This window comes from Mytilus galloprovincialis, chromosome 10 (genome assembly GCF_965363235.1).
Source record: "Mytilus galloprovincialis chromosome 10, xbMytGall1.hap1.1, whole genome shotgun sequence".
Taxonomy (NCBI): Eukaryota; Metazoa; Mollusca; class Bivalvia; order Mytilida; family Mytilidae; genus Mytilus; species Mytilus galloprovincialis.
The window spans coordinates 61,611,049-61,632,732 of NC_134847.1; the positions used below are offsets into that span (position 1 = coordinate 61,611,049).

Below are 21,684 nucleotides of genomic sequence, written 5' to 3' on the forward strand. Positions count from 1 at the left end.
AAGATTTCAATCTTGTCAATACATATATAATGACATTGCAGAAGATAAGGCCTTTTTTTAGACAGATAATGATGTCAGTATACTAAATTTTATGGATGTGTTTTGAATGCTATTTAAGTCTAGGTTTCTGTAAAAGATGAAAGATGGACTAGTTTTCATTACATGTAAGTGCCAATCTTTCAACCGGCACTTTTTGTCTTCTTTTTTTTAGGTTACCTTTACCCTTTTTGAAGTTTTATTATTGATGTCGGTTGTAATCGATTTTCGTTTAATGTTTCAGTATAAAATAAGCCTTTAGTTTTCTATATACTTGATTGCACATTCTGTTATGCTGCGAACTTTTATAGTTTACTATAGGGTATGGGTTTTGCTTGTTGTTGAAGGCCTTGTTGTGTTTTGTAGTTTTTGTAAAGAGAAAGTGCTGTCTTTGCAAATAAAATTGGGATTTTTTTGAAAAAAATATTTTGATGGCCTAGCTGACCGAAAAAAAAATATATATATTTTGCACTGAAGTTGAAAAAAATTTTATGCTGTCACCTGCTTGACAATTTTTTTTTTTTTTTTGCACTGCTGAATTTGAGAATGGTGAAACTAACAACAGACGAGACAGTGAAACAGCAGATTATAAACATCTGTCCAGTATACAGATTAAGCTAAGATTTCTATTTATAGATCTTTATACCTTATCACTTTTTGTATGTTCCTATAATAGTGTTTGATCCAGAAATATTTATAAGAATTCCAAATCTCCCGCATATATATGTTAATTACTACTGTAAGACCATACTTAAAACTGCAACTATTATAAACATGAAATGGTCCTTTTATAACAGGAATAGATATGGTATCATAAGCAGTCTTTTAAGATAGCCCTGATTGTGTATGACATAGACTTGTATACTGGTAGTAGTTTCCGTTTGTATCATTCTTTATACCACTTTTTTCAATGGAATGTCAATTATCATAGTTGGAACCCGTGGATTTTTATAAGTTGGAGCTACTCACGATTTGCCATTACATATGGCAATTGTGGCCACTTCAATTGCAGTATTAAAATTTAAGGATACCTGTATGACGGACTCCGAGGATATCATAATGTAGAAAGTGGGCTAAAAAAAACCAACTGAGACAACAGCCAATGCCAGGATATAGACAGAGCCATGCACTTTCCATTTTACATCAATTAAAAAATTAAAATGAATTTTATGTTAATTTTATGGTTTTGTGAAAAAAAAAATTGTATTTCTATTCCACATTATAGGAAAAAAAATTTTGCTTTCCTTCTCATAAGAAAAAAAATATTTTGTCGGAGGAATGTTCTGAAAAAAAAATATGAACACAATAAAAATCCCAGGCCCCCCCCCCCCCCCCCCCCGATAAGAAAATGGTTGTTGCCTTAATTATTTTAATTCTTAAAAAAAATTTTGCTTTCCTTCTCATAAGAAAAAAAATATTTTGTCGGAGGAATGTTCTGAAAAAAAAATATGAACACAATAAAAATCCCAGGCCCCCCCCCCCCCCCCGATAAGAAAATGGTTGTTGCCTAAATTATTTTAATTCTTAAAATCTTTTGTTCAATGTAAATTGACAACTTTTGCAACTCATATTATAAAAAATGAAACAAGTTTACACTTTAAATGATAATAAACGGAAAATGTTGTCATATATTGTAACAGCATATGTCATGCATATAAGTTAGTTAAAAAAATGATAAACATATGGTTCCGACAGCCATCAATATGTAAAGTAATTTGTAAAAGATCTGCTTCATTTATCGATAATTTAAGGATTGTTTCTTAATCGGACTAGGTCATCTGTGCGAAGAAAGTTTTTTAAATGAATAAAGATAGGGTAGATATGAAGCCAATGCCAATGTAAAGTAATGTTACAATGACGTCTGTGACGGTACTCACTTCTAAGAATATTATACGACTGTCATACAAGTGAGAGGTTTAGCTAGCTATAAAACCATGTTTAATGCATCATTTTCTACAATAGAAAATGCCTGTATCAAGTCAGAAATATGACGCTGTTATCCATTAGTTTGATGTGTTAGAGAGTTTGATTTGGCCATTTGATACGAGAGTTTTCGTTTTTGATTTTCCTCGGAGTTTCGGTATTTTTGTGACTTTTTCTCAATTTTAGACATGATGTCTTTAAAGACTTTTCATATTACTAAACGTATTTAATGAATACAAATTGAAATGATAAAACCGTATTGGATTGATATATATATATATATATAAACCTTACCCAAATCATTTAAGTCATCAATTGGGTTATATTGTTTTTATAACTTCGTATTTTGCATAACTACATCCACAAGCATATTGCCTGTCCTCAGCTAACCCGTCTCGATCATGGCCTCCTAATTATATCGTAGTTTGATAAAATAGGAAGTAATTAGGTATATCACCCTGGAATATCAGACAGATATTTTATCTTAATACGTCATCAAGGATAGAATACTTAGTCACAAAGAGGCAATAGTTTTACGAATAAATAGATTAAACGTATATTTCCATTGTTATCGTCAAATTATATATAATTTCCCGAACGTTAAACATTTGTTGACATAATAAAATGTCATTGATCCAAAAATTAAGGCCTATAATATAACATGAAAGATACAACAGTTTCACTTAAAATATCATATTTGTGTTTTTCACATCAACAGATATATTCGAAATTTCCCGTACATGTATCATTCGGTAAAAGGGAGAGAACTGTACATGTATCATTCGGTAAAAGGAAGAGAACCGTACATGTATCATTCGGTAAAAGGGAGAGAACCAACTATTTCTTGGAGAAGTCATATTTCCATTTTTAAAATTGCATGTTTAATCATCGTTGTAAAATCAGATTGATGTGTTGTTTTTCCTTATGCAACATAACATTAAACGAAAAATGTACACATAAGAAATATAGAATTGTGTGTAACGATGCCATCATAAAATATGTACTATTAAATAAGATTATTTAATTCAATCTTTTTTTCCCATTCTTTTTGCTAAAACCATAAAGTTAAAGCAGCCATTCTATCATGTCAGTATCTGATGAGTCAATATAACTAACTAATAAAAGTGATTTTTCATTTCTTATGACAGAATCCAAATACGGTAAATTAACGAGTCGGGATAATTAGTGTGATCATGCTAGTTAAATTCAGAGGATTTACCGCACAGAAGCACACTGTTCGTTTTCTAAATTGATAAATTATACGTTTCAGAACCAAACCGCATCTAAAACTTATAATTACAACGAAATCTTAATTATTTCCAACACGTGCACAAAATGCAATAAAATTGCCTTTATTGGCTATCAACATGAATTACGGCTATCCAAGGAATTTGAGGATTCTTTAGGAGGCCTGTCTGATTGAAATTTATGTTACAATGAAATTATTGAACAGAGCTCATTTAAACAGTATAAGGGTGTTTTAGGAGATTTGTCAGTATTTGCCTGTAATCTAATTGATGTGTTGTAGTCTATACCATGGTTTTCAGGCCAATTTATGAGACGATCAGTAAAAGTTTCTGAACAAAATTCCTAGATAAATGTGTACCGTAGCTAACAACATCGAACTACATCAAGACAAGAAACGTTTCTTTTAAATCACTTGTTCGTTCAAATGTCATTGTAAGCCGTACTACAAAAGCTGACTAATTCGTCTTTATTGCTTTAACAACCATAACGGTCTTTAGAGAAAACAAATTTTGCAGGCAAGTCACGAATTCCCCTTGAATAGATTTGCGTTGGGACCTGCAAATAGAATCTAATTTCCCAGTCATTGTTTGTAAATTAGGCGTTCGGCTTTTGATTGGATTGTCTAATACATTGTCGGCTCGGTCCTAATAAAAACGTGTCCCCTGTGATCCCAGAGAAATTGACCGTACAGAAGCCACAATTGTCTCGTTAGCACAAAAATACGACTGTTTTATATTAAAGAAAACTTTTGCACATCTATACTGACAAATATTTTCCATTATCACACTGCCAAGTATAAAAAGATGAATTTATGACTAATGTGATAAATGAATGACTCTAAAGATATATTAATTTCAATGATATCAAACTGGAAATGTAAACAATCTGTACTTTGGCATAAACAGTAATTAATAATAAATTGATTTCTCACTTAAATTTCAAGAACAGTATTTTCGTTAAATAAGTCTATCGTTAATTGCAAGATGGATGCTAATACATTGAAGCTGCTATTTGGGTTAAACATAGAAATCACCAATGCAATATTCTATACGTATTGTATAATTAATTTCCCAAAATTGTTTCAATAAATTTTCATAGGGTAAACTCATTAAAGATACCAAGCGTATAACTTATTATGCCATTCAGACGAGTTTTTTCCTTGATAATTGGCACTCGACTCAGAACAAGAGCATTAAATACCCAAAACTCAAAATAGTTGTTCCAAATCTGACTTATGCCATCTATGCCTGAGTTTAGAAGAACTTTATTGATTTGAAAATTTTAACTTTTAATTTACAGAAAAAAAAACGAGATACCTTTCAGAATGCAATAACTTAGAATGGGTATAATGTAATCTCTCCTATTAATATTTTTCAATGATATATAAAAAAAATATAAAACGATATATTAATAAACTTTATTAACCAACTAAGTACATTATTGCCAAAAATGACTGGTTATTAAAAATAACATATTTTCTGTAATGGCCCTGTTTTTTCTGTAATGGCCCTGTTTTTTTGTAATGGCCCTGTTTTTCTGTAATGGCCCTGTTATTTCTGTAATGGCCCTGTTTTTTCTGTAATGGCCCTGTATTAATGCCCAGCTTGTCTGTATTAAGCCCAGATAGGGTTTTTAATAAAGTTAATAAAATTAAGCTGTAAAGAGTATAATACCTTTTTGTATTTTATTTAATTTAGTAACCAGCAACAAACATTAAAGAACCATATAAAGGGATCACTGTTCATCCTGTTTTTTCAACACATAACCTCTTTCAACTTAATATTTTGGATATTTGGTATATTTAAAGCTTGATCATGGTGAAGTACAATTTTTTTTTTTTTTTCAAACTTAACTGTCATTAAAAGAGTCAGAGAGTACATCAAGTTGGCAGCAACACATACACTTTTTTCAGTTGGTTAATAAATGTATTAAGAAATGGGTGTTTTTATAATGGCCCTGTTATATGTCCTTGGTCAGTAATAATGGCCTCGGATGTCTGTAATGGCCCTCGGCGTTGCCTCGGGCCATTACAGACTTCCTCGACCATTATTACAGACCTTGGACATATAACAGGGCCATTATAAAAATACCCATTCATTAATACTATAGTAAAGAATGGCAATATTCTTTGTTAAGCAAACACACATAGTCTTTAGACATTATTTATATAAATTCAAGAAAAATATGATGTAATAACCTGAAGTTCTTTGTAAGACACACAACTTAACAGCAAGACAGCGAAACAAATGATATAGGTAACAGACACACATAGTCTTCAAAAATTCGAAGACAAATATGATTTACAACCTGAAATTCTTTGTAAGACTCACAACTTAACAGAAAGACAACGAAACAAATGATATAGGAAACAGTTGTTTACTGAGGATCAATAACAAACATTGACTTGGAGAATAGCAATAACCTCAAAAACAGTGAGACCGGTATAAAAAATAAAATTAATACTCACACAAAAAAATAGGGATTTTTACTATTGAAACCAAAGAAATTTCATGAGCGATTCAAACTTATTCAACTCTTATAAATGTTACATATTATGTGAAGGTTAGACAGACCTAGTATGAAGGCGGAGAGTGACCCAGGGAACATAGTACAAAATTAAGTATGTAATATAATTTTTATTACATTATACTTTTATTTCCATTTCAACAATTTTATTGTATTCATTTATAATGTTTTGTCAGAAATTGTATGCTGTCTTGTTGAAAAGTAATGAAAGCCTTATTAATAATTCCTAATTTGGACATATGTTAACAAGTAAATAATATAATTTTCTAGACATGACATATGAGAGTTCCATATTGTAAAATTGTGATAAGATCTAAAGTCGAAAAAAATCATTCCATAAAGATATGAAACCCGAATCCAACAAAGGTTATAAACAACTTGTACGATGTGATGATGACAATATGAAGCCGCGATAAGATCATGTAACTTTACCCGCGCTTTACAAGACCATTTAACACTTTACTTGTAATTGGAGAAAAAGGGACGCAATCAAGAGTATCTAATATCATATATGTAATAATTACCCATAGTTCTTTTGTCAAGAACCATAACTATCAGTCCATTTCTCAATGATGTACCGATAAAAAGAAGTGAAAAATCCATTTAAATCAAGTTTATAACGCTCGTGTAATTTATATTTGGTATAAATCCTTTCCAATTCTAAGGCTTTCTTTACTGGCATATGTGGCTTAGTTTTATTACAAACCCATATTATTGCATGATAATTTTTATTTTACCATTTATCTAAAATTGATCTTTATGTACCTTAATTTACACCATTTTCTTTGTATACTAGTACTTTTTGGTTAGTTGCGTGTCACTGATGAGACTTTTGTAGGTGAAAAGCCTGCTACCATTGATGATTTTTTACATAGCCCTTTCCTTTTCAAACATTAAATTTGACTGAAAACAGATTGGTTTGTTCAAATTCTCAGACTAAATGTGTTTTCATACTTAAAGAATGTAATAAATGCAAAGTTTTATTTATCAAAAATAAAATTGTCAAATTTCACACAGATTTTTTAATTAATTGCCACATAAATTATAAAACGTGTTTGTCATGTCATAAGTCGTAGGAAGTTGTCTTTACATGTAATGACAATTGCTATAGAGTTCTTTGTTTTGTTTTCTAGTATACGTTTAGATATTACTTCGCTGTCACTTCTGCCTCAAATAAAGATATTGAGGTTTTACAAAGTGTAATAATGACCAAGCCACAGACTGCACTTAATGTGTCATCTTGTCATTCCATCGTGATACAAGTTTAACCTAATTTGACCTAATTTCGTAATGTTTCAATCTTTTATGTGTTTGCTCTACTAATCAAATTTGTCATATTGTAGAGAAAAAGTAAAATCACAAAAATATTGAACTCAGAGAAAAATCAAAAAAGGAAAGTCCCTAATCAAATGGCAATACCAAAAAGCTCAAACACACCAAACGAATGGATAACAACTATTGTATTCCTGACTTGGTACAGTTACTGCTTCTAAAACTACTTTTTAGACATGTCGAAAGCACAAATAGTTCATGTTGTTTCGAAAATAAAGCATATAAATGAGTTTCGGACTAACTTGTCATTTCTGTATAATTAATTGTTTAGGCCAGTTAGTTCAATTCTTCATTTTTTACCCATTATTTGTTTTCATTTTTACTTTTGAATCCTAATATGTTTTTTCATTTTTTAATTATTCATTTTATGTAATGTAAACCCGATCCAAGGCATCCTGAGCTTGTTTTTTTTTTTTTTTTTTTTTGGCAAATTCACGTGGATATACATAGTCTGGAATAACTGACAAGTACAGTAGTAAACTAAAATTAAAAATATGGAATAAATAAACCAGTATATAATCATTAGTCCCAATGTTAAAAGTCAAATATTTAACATAATAATTGTATTCAAGAATTAAGGGAATTCATATTTTGACTCAAGAAATCCAAGAACTGGATTGGCTGTTATGTATGCATTATTTTTAATATGATTTTGAGAAGTGGAGGAAAATAACATTTTCACGGCCGACATGCGAAACATCATTGAAGCCATAAATGAGAATGTAATTATTTTATTTTTAATATTTTGAACAGGAAATCGTTTGGTCAAGTTTGTTTTATTCCGCTCTATTTAGCGAGATTATAGACAACACATGCAATTTAAAAGTTAGAAACATGGCAAATCAACGACTTAAAAGACTAATATCCTTTTAAAGACTGTAAATCAGCATTTTTTGAAATCTTAACATAGTATTTGTACTTTTACCTGCAATAATCGGATATGTTACCTAAATCTTAAATTTACTAATGGTCTTTCAATGCTGTAGACATATGTTCTGTAGACCAACTGTGTGGACTTATTTTTAAAGGATAATACTCAACAAATATTATGATCATATGCTTTAAGCTTTCCTGTGCACAATTTTCTGCACATATTGGCTGGAAATTGCAGATATTTCATATAAATCTAATATGTCAAATTAATCAGGTTTTAAGAGCGGGAAAAGGTTAAGTAACCATTGCAAAATTATTCAATAGTTTAGCCTATATTCCGTTGTTTGACTGATTTACGAGACTATATTTTACATGTAGCTGTTTCTTTGTTATTATACACTATGTCCAAAATCGATTATCAACCGTCTGTTATCAATAACATAGATCCAGTGATGGACGAAACTCCGTCGGGTATTATTTGACTGGCAACACTTGAATTTACCTAGTTCATGACATAACTTCCTAGGATATAACCATCCGCAATCAATGGCATCGGAGAGTGAATTTCGCAACTCCATTACCTGTTAGACATCAATGACATCAATATATTGGTGAACGCTACACACCCGGATATCAGCCGCCATCCTTTTATGACATCGATCAGGGGGCTGACGTTACTCTCATTGAAAGCAGCCATCCTTTATTAAGGTAGATCATAAGTATAGACTTTTTGAGACAGAATATTCTTATAATTTTCCAAAATAAAGATTTTACTAGGCTTTTTTCAAAAATGTAATAAAAACTATGGGGCACCATATTTTTCTAACTATGAGTCACCAACTTTTATTCATATAAAAAACAGTCTGTGATTGTACGATCCAAGATGGCGGCATACCATGAATCTACCTTAATGAATTTGATCCATTGGTGGACATTACTACCTCTAAAATTAACCGTCAATTACCAATGACATTGGTGGATGTTACTACCTCAGTCAATAATTGTCTCTATCAATCTAGAGGTTGGAGTTGATCTCACTGACAATAACTGTCAACCGACACAGAGGTGGACACTAATCCCTCGGGTATAAACCTATTACAGCACCATCAATTTCTGAACGCTATTCGCTCGTATAACGTAAAAAAAATATGCCATTCTGTAAAACAAATTTTTCTCGTATCAAAACAATCGAAAAGCTCGACGAGACTCGCTTATCTTTCTGTTTTTAAGCTTGTAAAAACAATGTGAACAGCGTTGGTTTATATTGCAAGGCCACCTTCGTAAAAAGAAAGTCGAATATACTCTTAGAACGTATGAACCAAATATTATATTTTTAAAAAAATTATCGCAAAAATAATAATAATGAGCGATTAATTATGAATGAAAACTAAGTGAAAAGATTTTAAGACTCTTCCTACACGTTACAATTATATGATCAATGTTTATAAATCTTGTAAACAGTTCGTTAACAAATTCAAATTCTTCATGTTTTATGTATGAAAAAAAGGTGAGTGTACGATAACCGATATATGTATTATATATGATAGTTAAAACTTTTAGTTAGAATAATATGCAAACATTGAAAGGTATAAATAACCATTAATCTTTGTACGTGTCCATTTTCTTCTGGACATCTTCCGAATCAATTCACTAAGTGAATTATAATTTAGGATATCGCAATTAAAATGACGGACAATCAACTCACAAACAATTTCCTAGGAATTCTGTAGTAAACCTGACAATCATAATTAAATTTCCCTCGTTTCTTCTATGCTTTATGAAGCTGGATAAACTGTTTAATTTGACATCCTAGTAGATCATACTAGCCGTTTACTGCAATAAGAAAAAATCGATTTGTTAAAGAGGTTTAGTTTTGTTTCTATAACATGTTCATAGAACTGCTGTTCGATATAGGAAATAAGAAAAAAGGAAAATTTGGATCGATTTGAAAAAAAAGCTGGAAGAAAGTGTTCAGTGGCAAACATTTTGAGAATTTTATTTCCAACTAGAAATATAAAAATTCAAAGTTATGAGATTTATGGTCCATACATATTGACAATAACTACTTGTGTTCTTCCGACATCAACACGAATAATCAGCTAAGTAACATCACATGAACTCGGATACGAAATCATCTCATGATTTTACCCCTAGCTTCATTGTCATAAAGTGAAAACAGCTGTCATTCCAACGGATTTGCTCCCAGTTTCATTGTCACACAGTAGTCGAAGGACGTCATTCAAATGTTTTTCTATCCGTTTCATTGTCATACTTTTGAAATGATAAAATGATAAAAAGCTTCTATACTATGTTAATAGTTTGTTCTATCTTTTGATGCAAATTGCTCGCTCCTTTTTGAGTTCCCTCAGTTTTTATATTGTAACATGAACTTGTCTCTTGAACCTCTGTAACTGTTGTCGTCTTGTTTTGTTTTTTTTTTTAATTTTTTTTAAAATCTTTCCCTCGTATTGAGCCTTATTCGAACACCAAGTGATAGAAGTATTAAATCGTAGATGAATACTTAGGCCAAAATCAAACACAAAAAAAATGATCTCACGAACCTAGAAAACAAATATAACTCGTATGCCACTGACAGGTATAAATAGTTTGTAGTTTGTAATCCTGATTTTTTTCTCTCAATTGATGTATACTACTGTTGCCTTTATATATAGCTTTTTATGAGCAAATCTAATTAGGTTGATTTTGTTTGAAGAATTATTTTGTTTTAAATAGTAGATTTTCCAGACAGAATTTAAGACTTTAAAACGGATTAAAAGTCCAGCATGGCGAGCTAGGACAGTTTACATTTTAGATAAGGTTGACTGCACCATCAAAATAAATACAGTTATTGTGAAATACATTCAAAGTTATTATTGTTACCCTATCTTTTTCCAGGTTTTGTTTCAAAGTATCTGTTTGGTTAGCAGTAACGCTATTCAGAACAACTAAAAGCAAGACTTGTATGTAAACATTGAATGACTAAATATTAAACATTTTCAATAAACAATCTTCAAATATGAAATGTTGGAAACACGCTTCTAACTTAAGCATATCATGATCAATAATATACAAAAACTATTATTATTTTGAAGAATATCAGGAACACTGAAACTGTTGTGAGGAATAGATAACTACTAATTATCGAAGTCAACACAGTATATTTGTAACCGGAGAGCACGAATTTCATTACAAAATTGCTTGTCTCCACCGGGACTCGAACCCGGGACCTCTGTGTTACAAGGCAGCGCGTATACCGACTGAGCTAAAGAAGTACTTCCTTAGCTCAACCGCTTACGGCTGACTAAGTATCTACCAAATGTTCTAAGGGAAGCAATCCCGTCACACTTCCCCCACCTCAAGAGTCATCATACCATTATGACTCTCACACAAACATACCCTAGCTAGAATTCTCTCTAACTACCGTGGGTTATTTAGTTGGGCGCCAATGTAACCGGAGAGCACGAATTTCATTACAAAATTGCTCGTCTCCACCGGGACTCGAACCCGGGACCTCTGTGTTACAAGGCAGCGCGTATACCGACTGAGCTAAAGAAGTACTTCCTTAGCTCAACCGCTTACGGCTGACTAAGTATCTACCAAATGTTCTAAGGGAAGCAATCCCGTCACACTAGACAGGATTTTATTAGAGAACAAAATTTACCGGTTCGTGATCAACCGTCCGGAGATTTACAAGTGTGTAGAGGCCACTATGTGGATTTTAATAATAACTTAACAGAAGCTAAGGTTGTTAAACGTTGGTGAAATTTAGTTTGATCATTAATAAACTTTTCAGGACAGTGAAAAGGGGTGGTGCATTTATGCAAGTTTATACTATTTTGTTATATATATTTATTTTGTTTTACATACATTGCAATATTTTGATACTGTTTAATTTACATATATTACATCGTTATACTTTGATACTATTTGTCTACATGCATTACTATATTTTTGACACGTGTTACTAGTGCTTTTATTTCTAAATTAATGCATTTAGAACAAATTATAATCAAAAATCTAATTTGTTCTGAGGGGGAAGGAATGTGGCAGATGTGGTTATTGCACACATTTGGATTTTTAATTTCATACATTTTGGTGCTTAATTTTACCTGTGTTCGCTAGTAATTCTTTAGATCTTTTTGATAAAATTCCCATGCTTCTTTGTTGACATTTTCCTTTCACTTTAGCAGTTAAATATACGAAGTTTTTCATTGGTTATTTGTTACGGGTAGATTTTCAATTATTATGAATGACACCAAGTATTACTTCCCCTTATTTTGACGGATTTACAAGGTGATGAATTATTTTGTGTGTTGTGTATAATTTTCTAAATAAAGTATGTCATTTAGTTAAATAAGTTGTTAACGTAAGAAATTTAAGTAGTATTTGTATCTTTAGAATAGAATTTGATGATATTTTGGAGACTGAAATACAGTTTTAGACCGCATATGAGAAATATTATGTTTTCCTTCTTATAGTAAATGTGTCTCATTGGTAATTTGTCGAATACTTTACTGTTTAAAAGGTAATGTGACCACTTGGATTTATCATTAATCCGCTACTCGTTTATTACACTTGGATTTATCATTAATCCGACCAATAAATGAAGTCTCTACAATAATAAGTCTCTAAAATGTAGACTGTTCACTCTTTAGAACAAGTTTCTAACAATTTTAGGTTTATTAACTTCACTTTAAAACTTTAGGAAACATTTAAAATGTAGCTTAATATTTAACTTTCGCTAACTACCACAGTGTGTTCTCGCGGTTGATTATCCGTTAGGGTCGTGAGTGTTGTAGTCCTTGCCAGTACTACCTATGTTTACTACTACATTTTGAGATTACTGTTGAATATTTATTCAGATCTATTTTTATACTGTAAACTGTTGCACTTGATTTTACACTTGTTATGTTTCACATTTGTGATAATAAAGTATGTAAAACTGATTGAAATTAGAGTCTCATTGCCAATATCATACGTCTCAGTACAACAAGGAAGAACCAGTCTGAATGCACATAACACAAAAGTACATCACTTGTCGCATCCGTCGTCAGTCTGTCAGTCTGTAGTTGTGGCAATATCAGACACTTTAGTAGTCAGCAGGGTTTGGTGACGCATAGCCGCCCGACCCTCCTGTTACATATTTATAATAACTTACCTACTACAACTCACAAAAATCATAATTCAAACACAAGTATAAATTCCCACTTTTAAAATAATAAGAATCTGAGAATTTAAATATAAACTGTATAATAGTGTAAGCTACAAACGCATTACGACCACATAGGACCCATTGACAATCAAAGCACAGACATTAAAAGGCCAAAACAAGTTAGAAGTTAACTTGCAATGAGGATAAAACATTCAAGAAGGGTCTTGTCAAATACAACCAAGGTAATCCATTCCTAGGTAGAAACATATGTGGATTTTAGTTCAGACTGATGGGCGGGCAATGTTTAATTCAATATACTTCTAATTTTGAATTTATCAAAACAATGTAAATGATGCAGTACCTGAACATTAACTTTCTTAACAAAACTAACTGCATAGTATGATGCATGTGAACATGCACTACGACAACGTGTCATATGAATGACGCCAATTTGTCTTTTAATTTTTAAATTTGATGTTTTAAAAATTAGTTATGACAACTAAAAAACAATTAATATACAGGAATAAACAGGTAGAAGGAAGTAATGTGACAATTGATACTTTCACTTTATCAATATTTCGATTGATGTTAGTAGAGGAAGGTGATCGACAATTTCCATAGTTTTCTAAAGGTCATGGGATTGTTCGAGACAAATTAGACAAAGCTATAAATTATAATGAAAGATATGCTGCACCCATTTGTTCCTTAACCAAAGACGAAAAATAGCAGTAACCTTAAATTTTGATAATTACTACACATACAGGTTAATGTAATAATTCATTTAAGATCATATTTACAAATATCACAGATGTAAGCATTATAAATAGTTTGAATAAATAAGCTGTAACTGTATGAATTTGATGGTGATCAGCTTAAAATAATAGCATGAAAACCTACAAATAGGGTAACAAATTAAATTTTCATTTCTTCCAACAAAACTGATTTTAAAAGTAACATATAACTTGTTGACAACATACTATCCTTTCGACAAGGTTATTGCGAAGATGTTAGTTTTGCCAGTGCAAAGTCCTTTTTAAACATCTATGAAAATAAATGAGAAAAAAATGGTAATGCATTATAACATTCCATTTCACCCATGGGCATTAGGTAATTTCATCTAGTCTACATGGTTAATTTCACCAGTATCCATTCAAAAAAAAGGAAAGAGTTATTGATTCAAATGTTTGTACCATACATCTTGAGAGAACCATTTCTACAAATCTATATTTTAGTAGAGAAATGATATATTACACATTAATTGCCACATGGGTTTAGGTATAATATTTATTGTCGAAGGCCATTCCGGATTAATTCAACCGAAGTTTGTCTATTTGTTCCTTTATTCGTGTTAATCCGATTTCATATAGAAGCTTTTCAAGAAGAATGAAAACAAGCTAGAATTCTCCTACACTTTCATCCTCCGCTAATTGGACGATGTCCTTGACAGAAAGACTCCAGTTCCTCATTTTTAAAAACTTTCAATTTCCATATCATCATCTGCATATACGATAATTATCTCCAAGGTGAAACGATATTCCAGGCTTGCATTTCTATGGCGATTTTTTTTATGAGGTATTAATGCTTATATGGAGGATATTTTAGCAAATGTTTAGATAGTAAAAATAAAAGTCATATTTTGAAAGGTTACATTATAATTATTGACACTTTATTAAGCTCATGTGTCCGAAGTTTATGTCTGCATTTACCTTCCATTAGGAACTCTCAAATCAAACCATTGGAAATCCACGGATGTCTATACGTATATAGAAACGATTGATGCATAATTGATCGACCATTATGTAATGTTAATTAATCACAAATATTACTACCGAAACGTACCTTTTGTCATAGCCATCTTTGTTATTTATGACGTCATCGAAAGTATCTTATCGCAAGATTTTTATAAGTCATAAAAATAACATGGCTTGCACAGGAATATATCATAGCAATATTTTTTAACATTGTCATAAAGCAGGATTTTTGGCTACCCATAAAACCAGGTTCAACACAGCATTGTTTTCTTAAAATGTCCTGTACCAAGTCAGGAATATGGCAGTTGTTATCGAATAATTCGTTTCTTTGTATGTTGGCGTTGGTTTTTGTTGTACTTCAGTGGTAATTTTTTCCCCTTGTATTCCTTTTATAATTGATTTGCTTCCCTCGGTTTTAGTTTGTAACCCGGATTTGTTTTGTGACTTTTGAACACTGGAATACTACTGTTGCCTATATTTATCCATGTTTCTAAGGTATATGGGATCCTTTTTTGGTTTGTAGTTTACAGTGTTGCTGTTGTTGTTGTTGTTTTGTGTGAGGTATTCATGTATGTTCCGTGATCCATTGTTTTAGTATATTGTGTGTTTTGACAAAATATGTTTTTCAATCTTTTCCAGTTTTACGTGATGGGGAAAAGTTAAATTATTTATAAGTTCTAATGTTTATAAGAGCCATCATTTGACCCCGTGAAGATTCAAACATCTTTGTTTCAAATAAGTGTTAAACTAAATATTTATAAGGACATTTTTTTAATGATTAAATTTCATAATGCTTCATATTTTTTTAATTCAAGACGACCATACTATGACCTATACTTGTTTATCATTGATATGGTCATATTTATAAATTAACTCTTTTGAAAACTTTTGAATTTTTGAAATAATAAGGCTTTTCTACCTGAGAAATAGATTACCTTAGCTGTATTTGAAAAAAGACTTTAGGAATTTTTGTCCTCAATGCTCTTCAACTTCGTACTTTATTTGGCCTTTTTTACTTTTTGGGATTCGAGCGTCACTGATGAGTCTTTTATAGACGAAACGCATTTCTGGCGTAAATACAAAATGTAATCCTGATATCTATGATGAGTTTATTTACTTTTACAAATTGCGACTTGGATGGAGAGTTATCTCATTGGCACTCATACCACACCTTTAATATCTATATAGAAAGCTACCTTACCATGCTTTCTTCTCTGAATATACCTTAGGTTGAGATCATTCCTTTAATGTCTGAAGTATCAATGTCTGATGTGAGTTATTAAAAGATTTAAAGACAGGAGTAACATGATAGTGTAACTAATGATGGAATACCATTTTACCCTTCCGAAGCACATGAATTCATCCCGTTTTTAAGTTGTGATTAATCGTTTAGATTCTGATGTCAACTGTTGTTGTCATTTGCAGTTGCACTGTCTTGTTTATGTTTTACTTATGATTGTGACACGTTTAAATATTATCATGGTTTTTTAATTCTAGTTTTTTTATTGCTTGTTACCGTTTTATCCAATTATTTGCTGATATATTGGGTGTATTTCCCACAACATAAACTGATGCAAAACGATAACTGTGACCAATGTTGTTTTGTATTACATTAGAAGGAAAACATGATCTAGTTTTATTCTTATTCTATAACTATCATGAGAAAATTACTTTCTTTCAACAAATTATGGCATGATAATATCACATAGCAAAAAAAAAACTCTTGACAAGATAATTATAATTTTGGAAACAATTAATGACTTTTGAACTCAATTTTTTAAGCAGTTAAGAGCGGAATCGTATGTTTATTCTTTTATATTTCTGTTAGGAACACTAACAAAACAAATTAAGTGGATGTTATTATTTTCTTGATACTTCTTTTTCAGATCATTGTGGCTAATCAATGTTTGTAAACTCAATTTGTATTGAAGAGCCCTACTGACGTTGATTCTATGTTTCCGGCGGCCATATTAGTAAGTGGGGCGTCGACAAAGATGATTACAGTAATAATTAAGTTTATCGTCACACGAAGGACTCACTTAGAGGTAAATTACACATGATGAGGCGTGAAACTTCATTACTAGATTTGTAATTCACAAATTAATATGTATCTTCAAACAGTTCATTTCATTACACTTGTCCAAGTAAATTTCTTCAAGACACTGTGAAGAAACACAGCACGACTTTGTATCGACAGAAAATTAGTACGCAAAAGGTTAATTTCGATGGGAATCAAAATTGATTGGAAAATTCAAACAGAAATTCTTAAATAAAATCATGAAAGCAGTTGATCCGTGAGCGTATTTTCTCGGATGATAATTGACAGAAAGATCAATAATAACTCTTCAGAACTTTTAATTCAGTATAAATTTGTCAGTGAAAACACAAAATAATTTAGGAAAGGCAACACTAGTTGTTGACAAAGCCCAGTATTGCTAAATAAGTAAGACAAATAAACAAAATAAACAAAATGTTTATCAGTATCAGAAAGCTCTGTATTTCATTAAAAGTTTGTAGAATAATAAAAGTGATAAAACAACAGTACTTCTGAAATCTTAGAATTGGACATATTTTTTCGTTATAAGTTTTAAGGAATAAGAAACGCCAATCACCGATCGGATTTGTTTCGTGAGAGAAAAGATCAAACTAATTGATAAATGAGAAAACAACTTCAGAATTCAACATGTTCAATATGTTATCAAAATACAAGATTTTTGAAGTTTGTCAAAAATAAAACAATCAGTATACTTTTTGCAATGATATTTTTGGTAATAAATTTGCAAAATATAGAGAATGGCTGCGGCAAATTACCTGCATTAAATTAAAAACAACTTCAAAATAAACAATAGATCAGCCATTAAAGCCTCTATATGGCAACTGCATTGATTTTAGTTATCGGTCAAGCCTTCAACCACTCCAATCTGTTCGACCTATTGTGCAGAGTTTACCTGTTAGATTTGTGTGTTTTATTCATGCAATGTTTGTTACTTGCTTTTTAGAAAATAAAAAACAACACTCTAGTTATAGTATTATTTAGTCTCACATCTCTTTAAAACATGAGATAATTAAGAGCTTGACAAATTGTAAAGATATGTTTCAAATCTTTAATAATCGTATATTGCCTCCAGATGTGTTTTGTCCTCATTTTTGGGTGGCAATCGGTAGGATATTTTATTCCATTTATTTTCAGGATATTTTATAAACACTTTCGTGTTTGATTTTTTTTTATTTTAACCCTTTTCCGTTTTATTTAAACTATTTGTAGCGATTAACCAGATAAGTTATTCAATTTATCACGTGCATACACAATATTTAATTTGATAATATAGTGTATGTTGTAAAAAAGCTAAATATCTGATTGGTTTCGTACCATTTCGTGTGTAAAAATGAAATTTGTAATAATTATGATCACGGATTTGTATTGCTTGCTTACAATGTAATAAACAAAAATACTTTCTGGTCAGTTTCACAAAATGAAATGGATAATTTTTATAAAAATATTTATCAATGTTTATCTAACATCTGCGCCCTTTTTTTGTATTACAGAAAGAAATCTGATTAGGTGAAGATATTTATTTACCTTCTTCAAATCCAAAATATTTATTTCTTCTGGCTGATTATTTTTACCACAAAAGATGGCAAACAAAATATCAGATGCGCATCAAATTGAATCTCTAACAACACGTGGAATCAGATATGTTTCTAACATGCTTGAAGTCTACGACATGCAATATGTGTGTGGTAAATAGCCAACAGAACAAATACGAAACTTTGAGTAAGGGTTTGGTCATGCTTATATAGGATTACTTGCGCATCAGAAGACGCAAGAGAGTGATTGTAAAAATCATAATATGTTCTTAAGAAAATAAAATCCTTTAGATTATTATCTTTTATTAAAATTGGTTTCATTTAAGAATCGGGGATCGGCATTAGAACTCGACATGTAATAAGTACTGATTTTTTAGCTTGTTATTAAAAACAAATATTGCAGTAATTCCGCACAGAACACTCGTACTTAATCATGCAAAAAGGGATTATCATTCTTACTACAAGTATAATTATGTCTCATTTTCTGTCTTCAACGTTCATCCCTTTTATTCATTCTTGTTAACATATATCCTATGTATATTGAAAACGAAAATATGTTCAGTTGTGTGGTTAGGAACCGAACATGATAGTAGTAAATGTATAGTAAACGCCAATGAAACAACACCCCACAGATACAAAAAACAACATTAAAAGGCGCTTAAAAGATCGTACAAAAAAGTCGACTAACGCCGTAATATCGAAGGAATAAATGACAAAATCACAATCAAGTACAAGTATGGCAATTAGAAACAATACGAAAAACGACGACAAGTCTTGAAAGCAACCTTATTTAACCCATGTTGAGATCTGTTATCGTATATGTATTGAAAGACGGGTTTTGTTGTGCTACGTTATTAAATTTTTGCATCTACTTAACTTATATATAGGAGAATATTGATGTTAGGGATGATATGTCTGCCTTATGTCTCCTATTTTATTCCTGCAATATTTCTGAGAGATTTTTATTCTAATGTACATTTCTGAATACTTGAATATCATTGTCAATTTAGTATAAAACTGTTAGTTTGTGATGGTCTATCCTCACATTTTCTGTGACGGCTTCAATGTAGCGTTTTGATAAATATAAGGCATGACATGGCAATTGGTTTGTGGATTGATAAAGACAGATTTGGAAATAACCAATTACTGTGTGTCCCTATCTGTCAGTTCTCTATAATCCTTCTCAGATGACGGCCAGATTTAGTTATTGATTTCCGTACTGACGGTTCTTGTTGGTCTGTTTAGCTTTATCCATCTGAATATAAAGTCTTATATTGGATTAGTCTGTTTCTGTTATTCTCTTTAGAGTCAGTGAAAAAAACAATGTTTATAATATGAACATTTGTGATTATAAAAGTTTTATTTACAATGTGAAAAACGAAAAGTAAGACCTCCAACGAACGTATTGATTTAATATTATGATGCATTCCGTTTAATTGGATATAGGAAGATGTGGTGTGAGTGCCAATGAGACAACTCTCCATCCAAGTAACAATTTAAAAAAAGTAAACCATTATAGGTCAATGTACGGCCTTCGTCTTTTCTATATTTTTTTTGTTTTCTGTTATCACTTGAATTAAGAATTTGTGTATATTTTGTCACTTCTTTAGCAGTTAATTGTCATGGAAGATTATATTTGATTTTATCTTTTGCATATACAAATGTTGCGTTTCACAGATTTTTTTCTCTCCAGTAAATAATTAAAAGAAAACCAACAACATAAATTTAAAAATATTGCTGATGATAAGCAAACAAAAGGTAAACACTCGGTGAACATGTTCAACACGACTGAAATGTGACTTTCATACAATCTGTATTAGAGTAAGAAGAACTACATATAGTGAATGGCATATTTCCTAGTCCATAGTTATACTGAGCGTCATAATGTAAAGTATGCTTTTGATTCAAGAAATATCTCATTGTCTACGCCATATTATTAATATAAGTACGTTTACTCACCTTCTTCATATATTGTTTCCTCAGACATAACTGTAAGTTGGGGGATATAGTGTTTATCGTCATAACACAATAATGCGTTACTAGTTCCATACTGTGAATAATATCACAGTATATATTTCTATGACCATTAGGGGACGATTATTTAGTTAAGAAAGGAGGGAATGGAACAGTAATTTGAAGAACAAAGTTACTCCACAAAGCATTTACGTAAAAAACTAATACTTTTTTTTAAAGCCGGAGATATGCTGATCTAAAAAATTGATAGAAATAATTGCTACATAAAAATAAATATCCAAGCAGCCCCCATCTCGAAGAATAAATAGATTTCTCGCATTGATCAAAAATATATATTCGTGCGTATCCCACTCACCAGCTGCAAAAATTTAGATGTTAGTCCTTATATGTTGTATCTATATACCATAGTGGCTACTTTCAGGCTTGCTTTGAGCTCTTAATGACTCTTTTGTCGACAATAAAAAACACCAATGTTTTACCATTATACATTACTCAAATTAGTGTACTAATTGTTATCAATGAAATGTTTTCTTGTACAGTTGTTGTTTTCCTTTCCTTTATAGACTGTATAAAGGGGAACGATACACAGAACATTCCAACAACATTCCAAAGTTACTGGCACCACAATGTTCGAGTACATCAGAACCAAATGATGAATGACAATCTAAATATAAACATGATGAAATGTGGACATCATCTTCAAGTCCGGTAAAAGATTACTTAGTTCAGACATAAGTGACCAAATACTGTATCAAATGTTTAGAAGACTGATAATGTTTTAGATAAGTTTTGGCAGAATATCTTTTGGACATCTACAAAAACATGAAGATAATAACCACCTGTTTATTCCATGTCAGAATGATTAATAAAAAAATTGCTATACATTTTTTTCTTTTTTACTTGTTGATTTAAAACATGTATAGCTTTAGCCCTGTATCAAGTCAGAAATATAGTTAACAGTTATCCCACGAGGACGCGGTGTGTCAGTGTAGGATCACCCCGATGGCCGTAGATCCCAGCTGTTTTTTTATTAGACGAAAAACCATTTACAATTCATAAAATCTAGTTTAGAACGCCACACAACCATTATAATATACTTTATATATTACTATATGATGTATACCCTTTATGACCCCCGAACACGATGAATAGATATCAAACAATGTCAACTCGCCCTACTGGCCAATCGGCCCACATTATATCGCCACTTTATAAAAAAAAAAATGGCCCCACTTTTGAAAAAGTGAAAAAAACAAATTGAACAATCAGTCTGACAACTCA

At 31.2% G+C, this 21,684-nt stretch overlaps 1 long non-coding RNA gene across 2 annotated transcripts in view; it reads left to right on the plus strand.

Annotated features, from left to right (window-relative positions):
• The window catches only part of LOC143048056 (uncharacterized), a 78,437-nt gene extending 57,150 nt beyond the window's left edge, over positions 1-21,287 (plus strand). For both annotated transcript variants that reach the window (XR_012969729.1, XR_012969728.1), the window contains 2 exons: positions 16,728-16,886; positions 20,967-21,287. This is a non-coding gene — a long non-coding RNA (uncharacterized LOC143048056). The remainder of the gene's footprint in view (positions 1-16,727; positions 16,887-20,966) is intronic.
• The last annotated feature ends 397 nt before the right edge of the window (positions 21,288-21,684 follow it).